At 47.3% G+C, this 18800-nt stretch overlaps 1 protein-coding gene across 2 annotated transcripts in view; it reads left to right on the top strand.

Annotated features, from left to right (window-relative positions):
• Nucleotides 1-18800, top strand: part of ATP2B4 (ATPase plasma membrane Ca2+ transporting 4) — a 92400-nt gene that overhangs the window by 2965 nt on the left and 70635 nt on the right. The gene's annotated exons all lie outside the window — the stretch shown is intronic.

Raw genomic sequence — 18800 nt, 5'->3', positions numbered from 1 at the left:
TCAACTCGAAGGAACACAGCTCGTTTTTACCTCTGGGATTCCTAGCACCTAGGCGCTTGGTCAATGTTGGGAGAAGGAGGTGGCATTTTGGGGGAGTCTGGGAATCAGCAGATCTGGGGATCAACCTCATCCGGGCTGACTCCTAGCTTGCCCTGTGGTCTTCGGTTTCCCCCCTGCAAGGTGGAAAGCCTGCTCCCGCAGTAATGGTGGGAGGGAGTGCTGAGTCAGATTTGTGGGATTTCTACGGCTTTTGGTGTCAGAAGAAAGTCAAAATGGGAGGGCGCAGTTAGGGGCAGAACTGGCTCAGTTTGCCTGAGGTGTGAGCGCCAGAAGAAGTCAGGTGGTGTGGGGGAGGGGCGGAGGTCCCTGAGCAAGGGTAAGGGGGAGCCTTACTCTTTCCCACTCTGACCGCAGCCTCTTGAAAAGAAGAGGGGTCCTGGGCCACTCAGCCCAGCACTGACCCAGCAATTCAAATATTACACAGCAAACTGCCTCTTATTCAAGAATTTAGCTTCTCTCAGCAACCCCCATGAGCCCTTTTCTCTTTTTTTCTATTCTCCTGGCCTTGGACCCAGCACCCAGAGAGAGGGATAAGGCCTCCCCATCTAGGGCATTCCAGATCCACCAAAGCCTTGGAGGGAGGAAAGGAGGTTGTTCATTCTTGGTCCCAGGACCTTAAGAATCATGTTTGGCTTAGGTTGACACAGGTATTTGGTTTGACTTTGAAGAGGAATGCCCTACCCTAGGCCTCGCTGCCTTCCCAGAGTAATTCTTCCTGCCCTCTGACCTCTTCCCCCCAGCCTACCCTGAGACAGGGCTCTCTTCCCAGCCAGTTCCTTGCTCCTCAGACATGTATGCATTGACTTCTGTCATCTCTGATTGGTATTTGGTGGGTAGAGGTGAGAAGGAGGGAGGGATGAGAAAGGCAAGGTCTCTGGGTCACAAGGAAGGAGAACATCTGGGCAGAGTCAACTGGGATGACATCCTTTCTCCACTCATTTCCCCCTTCTGTAGAATGGGTCAGAGGAATAAAGCTGGCTGGAGTCCAAAAGGCTTGTGTGGAATGTTTTGTACTCTGCTTCCTCTCCCAGCATCTCTCTTTGTCTCCTCTTTCCTCTTTCCCTTGTATGAGCCATTCTTGTTCCACTGACTTATTTCCTCTGCACGTGTTAAAACAGAAATGACAGGGACTTCTGCCTCCACCTTAAGCCAGTCCTCTGTGTTCAACCCACATAAATGCGGGCTGAGGAGGGAAACCAGGCAGGACCTAGTTAGAACCAGAGCCAAGGACTCCCAGTCAGGGGAGGAGCTTTTGGAGGCAATTTGTATTGGGAGAGGGGGTAGCAGAGAGGCCAAAGAAGAGAAGAGGGAGGTGAGAACATAGGTGTCAAGGGGCGAGGGTCCCTCCCTCTATTCGGACTCTCCTCACTCTAGTTCTTCTCTGGCTACAGGCTTCTGCCTCATCATTTCTCTCTGCTCTGTTTTCCCAAGTTAAGTAGAGACATCTTTGGGATAACTCAGGGAGATGGACTGCAATGAAATCAGTGAGATTCCTTTGCTTTTGCCTTCTTGCCGGATCGCTAGGGCAGAGGGAGCTGGGGGTAGTGTGTTTATTGGTGGCGAGGTTAAGGACTCTCAGGTAAGCTCAGGGTAACTCTCAGCTCAGAACACTTCCTAGCGTCTTGCTATGATCTTCCACCTAGGTTGCAAAATCAATGTCAGGGGTACAAATTAGTACGGCCCCTATGGAGAGCAAGTTAGCAACACCTAACAAAACAACATATGCATTTACCCAGCAATCCTATTTCTAGAAATTTATCCACATTCACAAATACAAAAAGATGTGTGCACGAGGTGATTCTTTAAGACATATTTGTAAGAGCCTTACGATATTTTTCTTTAAATAACCTTCTAACAAATTTATTCACTTTTTAACCATTCCTGTGTGGTAAAAGTCACACTTTTTGGTGTCCAGTTCTGTGAGTTTGGACAAAAGTGATCATCATATAATCACCACCGCCATGAGATACTGAACCACGGTGTTTGCCTTTCCCGAACGTCCCATCGATGGAATTGCACAGGATGTGGTCTTTTGTGTCTGACTTGCACTCAGTATGACACAGTTCAGATCCTCCCACGTTCTTGTGTGTCTCAGGAGTGTGTTCCTTTTTATTACTGAGTAGTGGTCCATTGTTTCAGTTTGTTTATCCATTCACTAGTTGAAGGACATTTGGGTTGTGTCCAAATTTTTGGAGACAGTGAATAAATTCGCTATAAACATTGGATTCAGGTTTTTGTGGGAGCATCGTTCACTTCTTTAGGGTTATAATTTATAAGAAACTGCCAAACTGTTTTCCAAAGTGGCTGTACCATTTTGAACCAACACTGTATGAGAATTCCATTTGCTCTACATCCTTACAAGCACTTAGTGTGGTCACTTTTTTTTTTTTTCTTTTTTTGGGTAGTGTTTTAGCTAATCTCATAGGTGTTCAGAGGTACAAAATTAGTTGGTAATTAGACTTATTTGATGTCATCAGCCTGAAACGCAATCACCTAGTAAGAAATAAAGCAGGCATCTCTGGATGTTATCAACCAAAAAGAAAAAAAAAGCAAAAAAAGCATCTGCTAGGGTAGAATGAGAGCCACCCTACATGACAACTGAGACTTCAAAAAAGTGAATTGATTTAAAAAAACACATTAAAATTATGTGTTTGGGGAAAAGGGTGGGGAGGCGGAAACCAGTCTAGATTTAAAGAAACTAAAGAGATATTATAGCCAAATGCAATGCAGAAACCTTAATTGGATCTTGGGTCAAAAAAAAAAAAAAAAAAGACCGTAAAAGACATTCTGGGACAATTGGGGAATTTTTAATATAGATATTAGATGACATGTAATTTTTGTTAATCTTTAAAGGTGTGCTAGTGGTCATGACAATGGTTTTATAGGAGAATATCTTTATGAAAAAGTATTCAAGGGCACAATGTCTGCAAGTGGTTTTCAAATGGTTCAGCAAAAAATGTGTATATATACCTCAAGAGAGGGCATACAAGATGCTAACAATTGGTGAATCTAAGTGAAGGGTCTGGAGTTGTTTATTGTACTAGTTTTTTCAATGTTTCAAATCTGAAATGTTTCCTAGTACCAAGGTGTGGAGAGAAGTACATGCTAGGAAGGACCCCAGATTCCTAGACCGCCCTCACTCATCGCCCTGACTCCGGACCAACCAACCAAATGGGACATCTTTTCTCAGCTCTCTAGCCCCCACTCGCCACCCTCTCCGGGGAGTCTTTGTTTTCACTCTCACTTCTGTCAACATCAGGCTTTTCTTTCTGGGTGGGAGCAGCTGGGGCACAATGGGCTGGGCAGCTGGGCGGGCCAGGAGCAACGGGTGGAAGCAGGCACTTCCCCACAGTGCCATGGGCCAGCTGAGGAAACCTGTGGATTGAGGGCTTCCAGAATCACCCACCTGCCTTTTGAGGAGGGTCCCCAATTGTAAGAGGAGGAATCCACCAACAGTCCAGAAGTGGTTTCTGACCAACCTTTCACATCCCTTCTGAATTCTATAATGAGGTGCTTCTGAGAGAAGCCAGCTGTGCCTGCCCTGAGCCTTCAGGTGTGGGCTAAGCAAGGGCTCCTAGATCCTCCCTTGCTGGAGCCTGCATAGCGGCTGCACTGTCACTGACCCAAATTACTGTGCTGTCCACCACTGCCTTTTCAGCCTGGTCCTAGCTCTGGAGAGATATCAGGTTTCCAGGAGGCGTATCTCTCTCTCCCCCTCTCTTTTCTCCCTGAAAACCGTGGGACTAAGGCTCTGTGTGACTCAGGGTTTTTTTCATGTAGGAGAGGGCTCTTGATCCTTTAGTCAATTCACCTTCTGTCTTGCTTAGGGAGGCTGAAAGAGCAGAAGCCAGGAAGTTGAAAGGGGGCAGACAGGGAGGAGTTTGTTCTCATGCGCTGCCAGGCCTGCCAGAAGAACATGGGACTGGGAGTCAGAAAACTAGTGATCATGGGACTTCCCTGGTGGCTCAGTGGTTAAGAATCTGCCTGCCAATGCAGGGAACACAGGTTCGAGCCCTGGTCCGGGAAGATCCCACATGCCATGGAGCAACTAAGCCCTTGAGCCACAACTACTGAGCCTGCGCTCTAGAGCCTGCGAGCTACAACTACTGAGCTCACGTGCAATAACTACTGAAGCCCACGCGCCTAGAGCCTGTACTCCACAATAAGAGAAGCCACTGCGATGAGAAGCCCGCGTGCCACAACGAAGTGTAGCCCCCACTACTAGAGAAAGCCCGCGCACAGCAATGAAGACCCAATGCAGCCAATAAATAAATAAATAAATAAATAAATAAATAAATAAATAAATTTGTTTTAAAAAAAAAAGAAAACTGGTGATCTGGGCTTTTGACTACTGTGTGACCTTGACAGAGGCAGGTGATGTCTCTGGGCCTTCGTCTCCCCGACTATAAATTGAAACCAAGCTTGGACAAATAGGCATTTCTTTTTTTTTTTTTTTTTTAATTTATTTCTTATTTTTTATGTTTTTGGCTGCGTTAAGTCTTTGTTGCTGCATGCATGCTTTCTCTCGTTGTGGTGAGCGGGGGCTACTCTTCGTTGTGGTGCGCGGGCTTCTCATCACCGTGGCTTCTCTTGTTGCGAAGCACGGGCTCTAGGCACGTGGGCTTCAGTAGTTGTGGCTCGAGGGCTCTAGAGCGCAGGCTCAGTAGTTGTGGCACACAGGCTTAGTTGCTCCGAGGCATGTGGGATCTTCCCGGACCAGGGCTCAAACCCATGTCTCCTGCATTGGCAGGCGGATTCTTAACCACCGCACCACCAGGGAAGTCCCAAACAAACACTTCTGATTCAAGATTCTTTTTCTACAAAGAGGCAAAACTCTCAACACCCAAACCAAGCTCTTTATGGTAGTCTAGCACAATGTAACAGCCTGTAGCTAAGTTCCATCCTTCTTCCCAGGATGACCAGACATAAGGAGACCTAAAAAGATCTGCCTTGTGGACAGCCACACCCTCACGTTTTGGGACTAGAACAGGTCCTTAGAGTCCCCATCTCCACCTGTCTGTAAGTTCAATTGAGTACCTACTCAACACCTTCTAAGGCCACCATTCTGCTATGTCCTAAGCTAGAGAAAGAAAGATTAGCTAGAGATACAGAAATCCAAGCCTTCAGGTAGTTTACTATCTCCTAAGGAACATGGTCCCCCCAAAGAGTTATTAGGCCCAACCATATGAAATTGCCAGTTTGCAACTGCTTTTAACCTATAAAAGGCAATTTAATATGATTCAACATAATATTAATATTATTAGATATTGGAAATCAGGAACTACAGTCAGTACCGTGGGATGGAGAGATGAGATTTTCATCTGAACAATGGATTGGGTTTGGAGAAATTTGGGTAAAGCCACCAGTTGCTAGGCCAGCCTGTCCTACCTCTCAATCCAGACTTTTGGCCCTGAAGGTAGACACATTGGCCGAGCCCTTGTCCAGACTCTGGTTGAGATTTCAGCATTAGCATTTCTGGTAACTGGCCAGGGCGGCTGCCCATGGGTAGAGAGGAGAGTGCTGTCCATCTATAGTCCACTATTCCTGTGCCCTGAATGCCCTGCTTCATATCTTGGGAGCTGAGAATGGAGGAAACTAAGAAGGGAAGAAATAGGAAATATCCATCTAATTTTTCCCCCCTCTAGTGGCAGACAACAGCGGGGACACACACTTGAAGCCTCATCTGGCACAGTGATACGGGAGCTGAAGGGGTATTAGAGGGAATGTGGGGACCAGAATTTGGCAGGGCTCACCTGAAAATTATTCTTGGGGGAGGTGATTGCCAAACAGGATTTGAATGAGGAGAGAAAATAGCTTTGATGAAGGAGACGATGGGGGTGGGGGTAGATTGGGAGGAAGGATTGTGCTGCTGCATCTGGCTGAGGACACTCAGCATCGTGGAGAGTCAGATGCTCTGGCAGGTGAGGGAGGCTGTCTGCTGCCTCCTGCTGAAATGCCTCCAGCCCTCTGTCTGAGCCAGCACCTGGGTCTCAAGCAGGATGGCATCTGGCCTCAGCAGCAGCCTGCTGCCTGCCTGCTCTCCTGGTGCTCGTGGACCATTAGGATGATTTTTTGATGTTTTCTCCCCACTGTCTGTACTACAACCTTCTTTGTGGGAAGCACTCATAGGACATCTATTAGGATGCTAGGATAGGCAGAGCCGGCATCCAAACTTCCAGGGGCTTTCTGACCTTGGTACAGGGGAAGTCGGTCACCAGGCTTTGGGCTGGGGGGTAGCTCATTTTATTGAGCCAGGCATTTGAGATGGATAGAGTTGGAGAAATGGTCCAATTTCCCTTCATCCCAAGTGAGAAAACTGAAAACTAGAGACTTGCCGAAGGACACCAGACTAGTTGGAGGCCAAGTCCAGTTCTCCCCACTCCAAGTCGGTGACTGGGCCCCTGAGCCCCTCAGTGCATCACTGCGTGAGCCAGATCAATACCAAACCACGTTGGTTCCCGATTTCTCTACCCATGTAACTGGGAGAATTATTCCAGCCCCTCTTAGGACGATGTGTGACACGATGAGGTCATGTGCTAGAAGCTTTTGGGAAGAAAGATGCTAGAAACCACAGAAGTGCTGTGCTGTGATGACTCTTTTTGCTGCTATTATTAACAATTAAGGTCATTAGGACTAGAGAATATGCAAAGGAGAAGCACTTTTGGCACCACCCTTATCACTGTGTAGCTCCTGAGGGACCTGGTTTTCTTCCACAGCCCCTCCCAGGCAGCTGGGCCTTGAGCTGGGAGAGGCAGGATAATGGAGAGGGGAAGCAGAAGTCCTGGAAAAGGACCTCCTTCTGCCTGGGTGTCCCCAGCCCAGCCCTTTGCTCAGGATGTGGCCTCTCGGAAGGAGTGTGGAGGGGAAGTACTCCGACCTTCACTTCTTCCTTGGCAGCTGACTAACCCAGGTTGGCTGGGAGCTCTGATTTGGGGGCTAAGAATCAGCAGGGTTGAACCACTGTAATGGGACAGCACAGATCGATTTTACTGCCAGAGCCAATCTGTCATTCATTTGCTTGTTTATGTATTTATTTGTTCATTCAACAAACACAAAGTAAGCACGAACTGTGTGCCAGGCGCTGTGTTAGTATTTGGAGAGAAGTGGCGTCCAGAAGGCAGGGAAGGAGTAAAAATCACCTACTTTCAGCTCAAGGACAAGCATCCTGAGCCTGGGCGCCCACAGCAAACTCTGATTGTAGCAGTGTTCCAGAGAACTTGCATTTGTGTTCTTGGAGAATACCTTCAACCCCCGAACTCAGGAAGATAAGGCCTAGATTCCATGAAGGATTGAGCTGGGAGAGGCACCTCTGGGTTACCAATAAGACTGTGGCCTGATGATGAAGGACTTGCCCTTGTTCTTTGCCTTCTGGACCAGGGCCTGGTGCTGGAGCTGGGTGTTTGTCCAGCCTGGTATACCCAGTCCTTGGGCTGGCATCCCAGTGTCATCTGACTTTGTAACCCCTGGCTTCTGTTCTCAGAATCTGATGGGGCAGAGACATTCTGTTGCCGGGATGTGCAGAGTTCCATCTGAATGGAACCTCGGAATGAAAAAATAAACTTCAAGAGAAACCCTCCAGTTTCTCCTCCAATCCTTACTTCTCATTTCAGCCCTTCCACCCTACTTGTGATATTGAAGGATAAAAGAGTGGATTTAGATTCAGTTGATACATGTTATACGCATCTTTATTGAACCGCAGTTTTCCCATCTATAACGTGTATATACTATCACCTTTCCTTATCTACCCTTTAGAGTGTTGTGATGGACAAATGAGATATGGTAGATGACAGCATTGGGTAAACGCTGAAGTGCCGGATGTATGTAAGGCTTACTATTCCAGTGGCCCCCTTCTCATTTTCCAGTTCGCATTTCGGTCCCCTCTACTGCCCAGTCGTTTGACGCCACTTGCCAGCACATCCTTCTGTGATCTCTCACTGTCCACTCCGGATTCTGCTCTTACCATGTCTTCTCTCCTTGCCTAGATCAAGATCTAAAACAACCCTTGTTGCATCTTAAATAATAACAACAGTAGAAGTAATAGTCTGAGCTAACATCCATTAATTATGTGCTAGATATTAAATTTGGGTTATCTCATTTAATATGCTTTTTTAAATTAATTAATTAATTAATTAATTTTGGCTGCATTGGGTCTTCGTTGCTGTGCACGGGCTTTCTCTAGTTGCGGCACGCAGGCTTCTCATTGTGGTGGCTACTCTTTGTTGCAGAGCACGGGCTCTAAGCGCGCGGGCTTCAGTAGTTGTGGCGCGCGGGCTCAGTAGTTGTGGCTCACGGGCTCTAGAGTACAGGCTCTGTAGTTGTGGCTCAGGCGCTTAGTTGCTCCGCGGCATGTGGGAGCTTCCTGAACCAGGGCTGGAACCCATGTCCCCTGCATTAGCAGGCGGGTTCTTAACCACTGCGCCACCAGGGAAGTCCCATCATTTAATATTCTTAGCAGACAATAAAGTAATACTAGTGTTATCTTCATTTTACAGATTAGTAAATATGTTCATAAAACACAGGCTGAGGTGCAACCCAAGTGTAGGCCATTTCTGAATTTCCTCTTTCCATTGCTGAATGACTGAGTGGTTGACAAGAACAGGGAGAGATTCGACAGCATTTGTTGAATGTCGACTGAATACGCTGATTTCAAATTATGTCACAATAACCACCTTCTGAGACAGGTACTGGATTTGTCTTAGACATCATCTGGTTGCAGAACAGAACCAACCCAAAGAAGCACAAGTAAAAAGGGGCTTTAGGAGATTACAGAGAAATATCACAGGCTTAGCGGCAGGCAGTGCAGTACCCGGTGGACCGCGGTTTTTCTCTGGGGCTGATAGCATTCTTTTCTCTGCCTCCTGGTCCACATGCGCAGCACCCATTGTGGTTCACCAAGCAACAGGTTCGATCTCCAAGTTGATATGACCTTCCTGCTTAGCTCTCCAAAGTAAATTAACTCCGTTTCTCCAATATGACCTTCCTGCCTAACTCTCCAAAGTAAATTAACTCAGTTTCTCCATCCAAATGTCAAGAGATGCTGATTTCCAGCTCAGGTCCAATGTCCACCCCTGCTAATTATCCGTGGCCTACTTGAGGAGAGTGTGGACTAATCAAATCATGTCCACCCAGGTCTATCCCTTCAACAGGGGCTATGGGTGGGAGCAGATGTTTCTAGAGGGGAAATCCTTGACCTTAGGTAGATGCAAACCCAAGTATACTCTTTGCCACACCGGACTGTCACTAAGGACATCATGGAGATGATGCCCTGCATGCAGCCCCTAAAGAAGACAGCCTGTGAGTTGTCCCAGAATCTGCATGTTCAGGTGGGCCTGGAGAAATAAGAATACCATTTTTGAACTCTGCTATGTGCCAGGCATTTTATGTACGTTATCTTTTATCCTTAGAACATCCCTATGATGTGTCATTGTTTGATTTTATAGATAAGAAAGCTAACACTCAGCAAGCTAAGTTAGGGCTAGGCTGATATTTGACCCAGGCCTGTCTGACACTAAGACCCTTTCTATTAACCAAGACTCACCAAAAAAAAAGATATTTTACGTTGATCCTGCTGTAATGTATGCTCCATGAGGGCAAAGATCTTAGTCTCTTTGTTCACTTGTGTATCCCACCTAAAATAGTATGTGGCATATAGTAAGTGCTCAATTTAAAAAATCGTTGAGTGGATTTTGTTTTAGTATCTTCTGCACTCCTGGGCTTCCCATGGTCAGAGGGAAAAGGGTACTATTCTAACTGTTGGAGGATGGGCCACTGAAATAACTGGGGTAACCCTCTGGGTGTGCCTCTGATCCCTACTCAACTCTACTTTGATGGGAGACATTAGCAACCGTCCCTCAACATGGAGGAGTCTAAAGGAAAGTATGGCCCTATATCCATCTGTGTCTCCTGTCCTGTACATCTGACCTAAGACACTTAGCCCTGTGAAGGGAGCAGGTGAAAGGAGATTTCCCAAACACTGGAAAATTCACTTAGTGGAACAGGAAATAGGATGCCAAGCTCCTCTATCCCTAGAGAAAATAATGCTAATTTCCATTGGGTTTTCAGCCCCAGGATCCAGAGTTTACCAAATCCTGAATCTCTTCCCATGCCCTTCTCTATAGCAATGCCCTCTGTCTTCAATCACCCAGACAACCTTCCCAATCCCAGATTTGAGAGAGTCAAACGGAACTGTGTTCAAGTCTGCCTTGCCATCCTTGTGACCATGGACAAATTTTTCCATGGGACTGGACTCAACTTTCTCTGAAAAAAGAGGATAACATATTAATAAAGAGTGCTACATGTTCTGAGGGCCTGGCCCATAGTAGGTCCTCGTTGACTTTCAGTTTTTCCTCTTCCATCCCTCCAGTTCTCCCTTCCTTCTCCATGGATCCCACAAGCCTGCCCACCTGCTCCCTGCTAACTTTTGGGCTGAGTACCTTTATAAAAGGGTCATAGCCCATTGTCTCCAGGTAACTGAAAGGCCCAGAAGGCCCCAGCTTCCTGCAACTCTCCACCAAAGGGCTTTAGGGGCTGACTGGGGACTCCATCGTTTCCACGTGGCAGGTTACCCTCTCAGTGCCAGTTCCAAGATTGTGCTTCATCCTTGCACAGCAAGAGTCCTGGCAAAATAAGGCAGAGTGGCAGGTGGAGAGCTACAGTCACCTCACCTTATTTGTTCCTGCCTTGCATTCCTCCCCCGGGAGGTATACTGTAAGAGCCATGCCGGGAAATCTCTTGTTGATGCAGGGAGCCAGACTGGGTGACAGCGCTCTACTTGGTTGTAGAAGCTGTGGCCCAAAGATGCCATTGCTGTCATGCAGATATCTGCCACTGGAATCAAGCAGGCTACTTAATAAACAGGCCGGGGGACTTCCCTGGTGGCACAGTGGTTAAGAATCCACCAGCCAAGGCAGGGGACACGGGTTCGAGCCCTGGTCCGGGAAGATCCCACACGCCACAGAGCAACTAAGCCCGTGTGCCACAGCTACTGAGCCTGTGCTTTAAAACCCGTGAGCCACAACTACTGAAGCCCGTGAGCCTACATCCCGTGCTCCACAACAAGAGAAGCCACCTCCATGAGAAGCCCACGCACCGCAACAAAGAGTAGCCCCCACTCACTGCAACTAGAGAAAGCCCGCACACAGCAACAAAGACCCAACGCAGCAAAAAATAAATGAATAAATAAATAAATATTAAAAAATAAACAGGCCGGAGAGTCCCAGTCTGGGATCTCCTCCTCTCTGCCCACTATGCACCCACACAAACTTCAGCTGGTATGAAGTGGCAGCTTGGCCAAGGTAATGCATGAACCAGAACTTGCCCTCCCTGAGCTGGAAGGGGCTTGGCAGTGAGAGGCTGGGTTCTTGCTCCTGCTTCCTATGGATTACTTAAGTGTTCCAGGCTCTCTTGGAGTGGAGGAGATTCTCCAGCCCCCTCCCAGTCTCTCAGGGATGGCATCCAGAGACAGGAGATGCTTTCAGAAGAAGTGAGCATGTGAGTATTAACCCAGTTCGTGTGAGGAGGCCTATGGCAGTGTGGTTGCCGGGACGCGTCACCTTTTTTGGCTCTGGCTACAGCATCAGCCTAGCCCACACACAGCCTATGAGCTGCTTGAAGGGAGGAGTGGTGCCTTCGTTAGCTCTGTTTAGCCAATGTTTAGCACAGCTCTTGGTCCAAGGAATGATCATCCGTAAACATTGGATGGATGAATGACTGAATAAACAAATAGAAATTTTTCTGTAAACTGGAGTGAAGATCACAGCAGAGTTTACCTTTTTTCTTCCCAGGGTCTCCATCCCTGTTCAACACTTCATCATCTCAGGCTGAATAATTGCAAAGGACTCCTAATGACGAGCAGGGTGGTCCAGAGGAACGAGTTCTAGATTAGAAGTTGCGAGATGTGGAATTTGAACCCTTTAAGTTGCTCTGTCGCTTTGGGGATAGATCGGGGCTGCTGTTTGTTCAGGTGCAAAATGAATAGTCTGGCCTAAGTATACTGCAGGGATGTTTTAACTCCCAATTCTCCTCATACCCAAACAACCCTGCAGATTACTTACAGTTGGTTAGCAAATTTTAAAAATAAGATTTTCCATAGAAATCCAAATTTCTTGCCTCTTCTCCAAAAGTGGAAGTCTGACAAAAATCCTGCCTTTTTTCCATGGCAACAGTTAGCAGGAACTAAGTAACTGCCGCCCCATTCAGACACGCGTATGCTTTCTAGTTTGCCACAGACTCCTCCTCTCCCCGCTGCCTACTGCCTAATGCTCAGCCTGCTTCACTCATTTCTGTGCCTGCCTGGTCTGTGTAGGCATTTGAATTTGCAGACCTAGAATGGGGAAAGCAAAACTTCTAAGGGTGGAGGCAAGGACACCTAGGAGGGGGTAACAGCTCAGCTGGGCTTGGTGGCAGAGACTGGGGGATCTTCCTGGGAAGCTGGTGACTGGGTTGTGAAAAGAAACAGTAGCCAGTGCCCCAGGAGACTTTGCTTAGGGACTTGGCCTCCAGGAATTGTTAAGCCTGTCTGAGGAAGCTGTCCCCACTTCACCTGTTTCCTTTTCCTTGGACCCCTGCTGGGAGATTGTGAGGCTCCCTGGGGCTGCCCCTGTATAACTTTACATGGCCACTACAAGGTGGGGAGGAGGGCTGGGGCTCCATCTTAGAACCCTGGCAATGGTGGTAATTCCCTTTTCATTTCTTTCTGTTGTCCAACCTCCACTAGTGTTTTGGGCACAAACAGGCCAGACCGTTGGAATAAATACAACATGAAGCGACCCAGGATCCCAGCTGTATTCAGATAGGTGAAGTGTATGTTCTCCTGTTAACTTACTCAGGTAATCTCATGCACCTGTTGCTGTGAACAGCTGTACTTCAGAGCTCCCCAAGGCTGGCCAATCCCAAAGTCCCTTGTCTAACTGGAAGCTAACTTGTGCCCCAGTGTAAGTCAGGGCTCTTTCTTACTCAGTTCCTTCGTTATCCTGTCTAAGCCCTAGGCAACTCTGCCTCTCTCTTACCCTAACAGGCAGAACATCCCCTGCACACCCACTCACAGAATCTGTTTTTTGTACTTTCTGGTTTGCATGCTTTTCTTAAGGGATAAGTAAGACTTCCATAAGTCCAGAGATAATTGTTAACATTTTGGTGTATTCTCTTTTATCCTTTTATATATGTAGGTGAGGTGACTCTAAACATTTTTAAAACAAAATTGGGACTACATTGAATATCAAGTTTCTGATTCAAATTTTTTCTTACCCAGTACCAAGGCATGAGCATTTTCCTACATCCTAAGAAACTGGCCACAAGTCAGTTAAGAATATGGTCCATGGAATCAAATAATAGCAGGCAACCTGAGGCGAAAGGTTGATGTGATTTTGGAAGGAAAATAAAGATACTGTTACCTGCACCCTTTGCCTTGAAAGTTGACAGTCTGGAGCCAACCTGGGTGGGGCACAGGGGTCTGAACCTGGGATGAAGAGATCAGAGAGGGGAGAAAGCTTGGAATTCTTGAAGTGCCTTTGAAAATTCTTTTCCTTTGTGTGTCTGGATCCCACATGAGGGTCCAGGCCAACTTGTGTTTGAAGTGAGAGTTAAAAATGTAAAGTGGCTTTTACACAGGCTCCGTTAGGGGCCGGGCTCTCTGGAAGAAGATGTGGAACACCCTAAATCAAGCCCCGTATACACCTGTGAGTGGAATTACTCATTAATGGCAGAGAGGCTGGCTCCTCCTGCTCTCACACTAGCCCCTGGTTGGAAAGAACCACATGGCTTTCCTGCCTTCTTTCTCTTAAATGGGATGTGTGAAAGAGGCTGAGTATATTTTATCTTGGGCTGTATATTTTTTTAATTATTTTTTCATTTATTTTTTAAAATTTTATTTATTTTTGGCTGTGTTGGGTCTTCATTGCTGTGCATGGGCTTTCTCTAGTTGCGGTGCGTGGGCTTCTCATTGTGGTAGCTTCTCTTGTTGCAGAGCATGGGCTCTAGGCACGCGGGCTTAGTAGTTGTGGCACGTGGGCTCCAGGGTGTGCAGGCTTCAGTAGTTGTGGCACGAGGGCTCAGTGGTTGTGGCTCACGGGCTCTAGAGCACAGAACCAGTAGTTGTGGCGCAAGGGCTTAGTTGCTCCACGGCATGTGGGAGCTTCCTGGACCAGGGATCCAACCTGTGTCCCCTGCATTGGCAGGCAGATTCTTAACCACTGTGCCACCGGGGAGGTCCCATCTTGGGCTATATTTTTAAAGAAAAGAAATGTTTTTTTTTGTTTTTGTTTTTGTCTTTTAAATAATCATCGAGGATTAGATCAAGGAGGGGCAGAGAGAAAGGAGTTAGGAAGAGCAAGAGGCTGCCACCACCACCAAAATTAGCAAACGTAGGGCTGGGGACAAAGACAAGGTCAAGTGCATATGATGGAGACAGAAAGTCCCTGTGCTTTTGGTAGGCAGCTCAACACCCCTCAACAGTTAGGATGCTTTGGAATGAAAGCCTAAGATGTCAGCCTCTTAGAGGTTGCACGAACCAGCAATTATACATCTGAGAGTGACAAATAGTCTTGGTGACCACCATGAGGGATATAGGCTTATCCGAAGAATGTTGGCACTTGTTCAGTGCAGGCTCAAGGGCTGGGACATGAAGTCTTGGGTTCGTTCATCCACGAGCTGGTGCCACCTCCCTATGTGACCCTGGGGAAGCCTTCCACCACTTTGTCCCCTGGCCCACAGGGAGGTTTCACCTTTGCACTTTCCTCCTTCCTAGGGAGGTTTCATCCCTGTACCTTCCTCCTTCCTAGGCCATCTTAGGGACATAGATGAGGAAGATGGAGGGAGATGCTTTGGTTTCCATTATGAAATAGAGGAATCTTTGTTATTATACTAGTTACTGCAGAACCTCCTGCCATAACACAGGAAGGTAACAGACTGGGTGTTATCATTGCAGGTGTCACCCAACTGCTAAACTTCAGCCTTTTCACTCTCCTTAAAATATCAGATAATATAATTCTGAATACCTTACAGGATCATTACAAGAATCATATGAGACAATGGATGTAAAAGTACTTTGTACAACAAAGATTCTTGAGTGGGGAAGCATCTCCTCACTCATGTGACTCCTCTGAGGTTTGGAAGGCCTTTTCTCCAGCTCATCTAAAATTTGAGCCCTCTTTCTTAGGTAGGCTGGATTCTCTCCATGCTGTAGATGGAGGGTGAGACCCAGCAAGTGTGAATGGTTTGCTCAAAGTAGGTAAAAAAGCTGGAACTCTAGAGGCACTAAAAAGAGCCCCTTAATGGAATTCCACTCTTGACCATGCCACTAGCTAACAGCGCGACCTTGAGCAAACCCCTTAACCTCTGAACTGTCATTTGTTTCTAACCATGAGAATTGTTAATAGATAATCTAGGGGGAGAGTGTAGAATCTAAATAGAAGTGTTCTGAGAAGTTAAAAGCACTATACATGTGTGAAAGTATGCTGTTAGAGCTCAGAGGTGTTCCCTGAGGATGTCAAGATGAACCAGCGTTTAAGACTACAAATCCTAGAATCCTATTAGATCAGAATGGGAAGGGGCTATCGCTCACCTCCCTCAATTTTACACATGAGAAAAATTGAGTGCAGGGAATCCACACAGTCCCCTCTTGTACCCTGACCAGGTCACACTCTACTCTAGGGCTCGGGTTCCCCACATGTGTGGGGTGCCCTCCAGTTTCACCTCTCCCTCATCCCAGCGCGGAGGAGTCAGGACTGAAGAGATCATGCACTCTGCATACACACCATAGTGTCCTGTGTCAAAGGCTCTCAGATTTGCCACAGCCTTCCCTTCCACTGGGATGCTAACATCTAGAAGCACCCCAGTATTTGTCCCTGTGCTCTGACATCATGCAGCCGCTGATAATCAACATTCGTGAAGCGGGCGTGCTGGGCAGAGTGGGGAGCTTGGCCCTGCGCCCAGGGATCACAGCAGCGCCGGGACAGGGCTCTCTGGAGGAAACTGTGCTGAGCAGCCGGCTGAGCCACTGAAACCGCGGGGTTGAGCTCTCGAGTGTTTAGGGAGGCTAGGTGAAGGGCGGGGTGAGACCTGGAAGGGTTCCCGAGGCTGAAAAGTGGAGATTCCTCCCCGGGGTGTGGCACGGGGAGGACAAGAGTCCTGGGGGAGGACCAGGGTCTGTCCGGCCTGACGGCGCGGTGAGTCACTGCCTCCTCTGAGCAATCCGCGGGCGGAGGGGTGTAGGCGCCCGCCTTCTCCCGGGCTTTGGTGCAGAGCCAGACTTGGAAAGGGCCGAGGCATTTGCTGCCCCAGCTGCTGCTGTGACCCGGCCCGGGCGCGTTGGGAGCCGAGCTGCGACACGTTGGAACCCGGCCGCCCCGGGCCAGGGCGAGGGCGAGGGCGAGGGCGAGGGCAAGGGCGAGGGCTAGACCGGCTCAGCGAGCGGAAGGGGAGGCCCGGGGAGCTACGGCGGCCCAGCTGCTACCCTGGGACTCCGCCCGCCTACCGTACAGAGGCGGCGCGGCAGCGTGTGGAGGCTGGGCCGGGGATTTCGTGCTGGCGGGAGGCTCGGGAGCTCATCGCTGGCCTCCCGCGCCCAGAGACTGCATGGAGCTCCCTGTCTGGGTGGGGTTGGTGGCAGCAAGAGGACCCAGGAAGTCTCGGCGGGAAGGGGTGGGGGTTCTCCCCGAGCTATTTTACTCTGGATCCAAGAAGAGACTGGCGCTTAGGCCTCTGCCCCCAGTTGCTGTCTCCCTCCATTGTGAAATGAAATGCCTCTCTTCCACCTCTCCCCACCCAAAGTGGGGGACCAGGTCACTGCGGACTTCTCCCTCCCACCTTCTTGCTCTCTGGTCTCTAGAGGAATAATGCAAATCAGCCCTCTGCCCTGCTTCTCTTTACTCCCACCTCTACTCGACACCACGTCTGGCCCCCCACCCCACGCCCAAAATCAGAATTTCTAAATTGGTTGATATGTTACTAACATGGTCAAGTGCAGTATATTGACTGTGTTGTTAAATGGCAACTTTAGACCGTGAAATCGACAACTGAAAGTCTTATCTAAAAGAGTCTTGCTGGGCTTCCCTGGTGGCGCAGTGGTTGGGAGTCCGCCTGCCGATGCAGGGGATGCGGGTTCGTGCCCCGGTCCGCGAATCCCACATACCGTGGAGCGGCTGGGCCGGTGAGCCATGGCCGCTGAGCCTGCGCGCCCGGAGCCTGTGCTCCGCAACGGGAGAGGCCACAACAGTGAGAGGCCCGCATACCGCAAAAAAAAAAAGAAAGTCTTGCTAACTTAACTTTTGGTAGATCCATGACTTTGATCATGTAGATTAAAAAATGTTGCTGGCGGAAATACTGGAAATATATTTTTCTTTCTTCTCTCTCTGATCTCTAGCTCTATCTTTTTCTTTTATTTCTCTGGTGCACAAAAATGGATGGTTCATGATACATATTCTTCACTGGTTTATGCATGTCTCTCTTTTGCTACTTATTTATATAGGTTATTAATGTATTTTAATAACCTGTTAAAGACACCTAAACTCACCACCCAATCCAAAAATGAGATCACTCCCATATTTTGCATCCACCTGTAAGTCCTTTCTATGCTATCCCCCTACCTCATCACCCATCCCAACCACTATCCAGAATTTTGTGTTTACCATTCTTTGGATAAACATATGTGTACCTAAACAAATATATTATTTAATCTTCATATTCTTTATTAAAAATATATACTGTGTACAGTCTTCTGGGGCTTTCTTATTTTCATTCAATATTATAATACTAAGATTTGTCCCTGTTGAGTGTAGCTGCAGTTCATTCATTTTCACTGTTATGTAATATTCCATTAGCGAAGCTATCACCTTTTTCACCATAATGAACAGTACTACCACAAACTTTCCTGTTCATGTTTTTCTCTGCAAGTCACTCCTAGGTATCAGTCTCAGAAGGGAATTGCTAGGTCTTAGTATGTGAACATTCAGCTTTATAAGATAATGATAGATTGTTTGTAGTGCTTCTGCCTCTACCAGTAAAGTGTAAGAGATGCTGTTGGTCCATGTCCTCTCAAGTGCCTGGTATCATTAGACTTTCAAATTTTTGCCAACTGAATGTTGTAAATAGTGTCTCTTAGTGGTCTCGATTGGCATTTCTCTGATTACCAATGAAGCTGAACAGCAGAAATAACACTTCACAAATCAGACCCACAAAAATTGCAGACATTGGAGTTATTGGATATAGAAAAAAATTAAATATATTTAATATATTAAAAGAAATAGGAGGGTATTGAAAGAATGACGCAGGGACAGGAAACTCAACTGACCAGGCAGATATCCAGAGAGAACTTCTAAAAATGAAAAAAATACAATGAAAGAAATTAAAATTTCAGTGAATAGCTTAAAGTAGTATTTTGCAGCTAAAGATAAAATTAACGAGTTATAAGATATTTCTGAGTAATTATAGGCAATGGAAGATGGGAGAGATGAAAATGAAAAATGTGGAAGAGGTATAGAGGCATAGAAAATAGATCAGAGATTGGCCACATAGTAAATATTTTAGGCTTTGTGGTCCATATGGTCTCTGTCATAACTACTCAACTCTGCTGATGTAACATGAAATCAGTCACAGACAATATATAAATGAATGGATGTGGCTGTGTGCCAATAAAGCTTTATTTACAAAAACAGGCAGCAAGCCAGATTTGGCCCAGGTTGTATAGTTTCCCCACCCCAGGAATAGAGTAAAAAGATCCCAATATACACTTAATTAATGCTCCA

Source organism: Mesoplodon mirus (genome assembly GCF_964341445.2).
Source record: "Mesoplodon mirus genome assembly, chromosome: 3".
Classification (NCBI taxonomy): Eukaryota; Metazoa; Chordata; class Mammalia; order Artiodactyla; family Ziphiidae; genus Mesoplodon; species Mesoplodon mirus.
The sequence above is the reverse complement of the archived record's forward strand: the minus strand, read 5'-3'. Positions and strand labels throughout refer to the sequence as shown.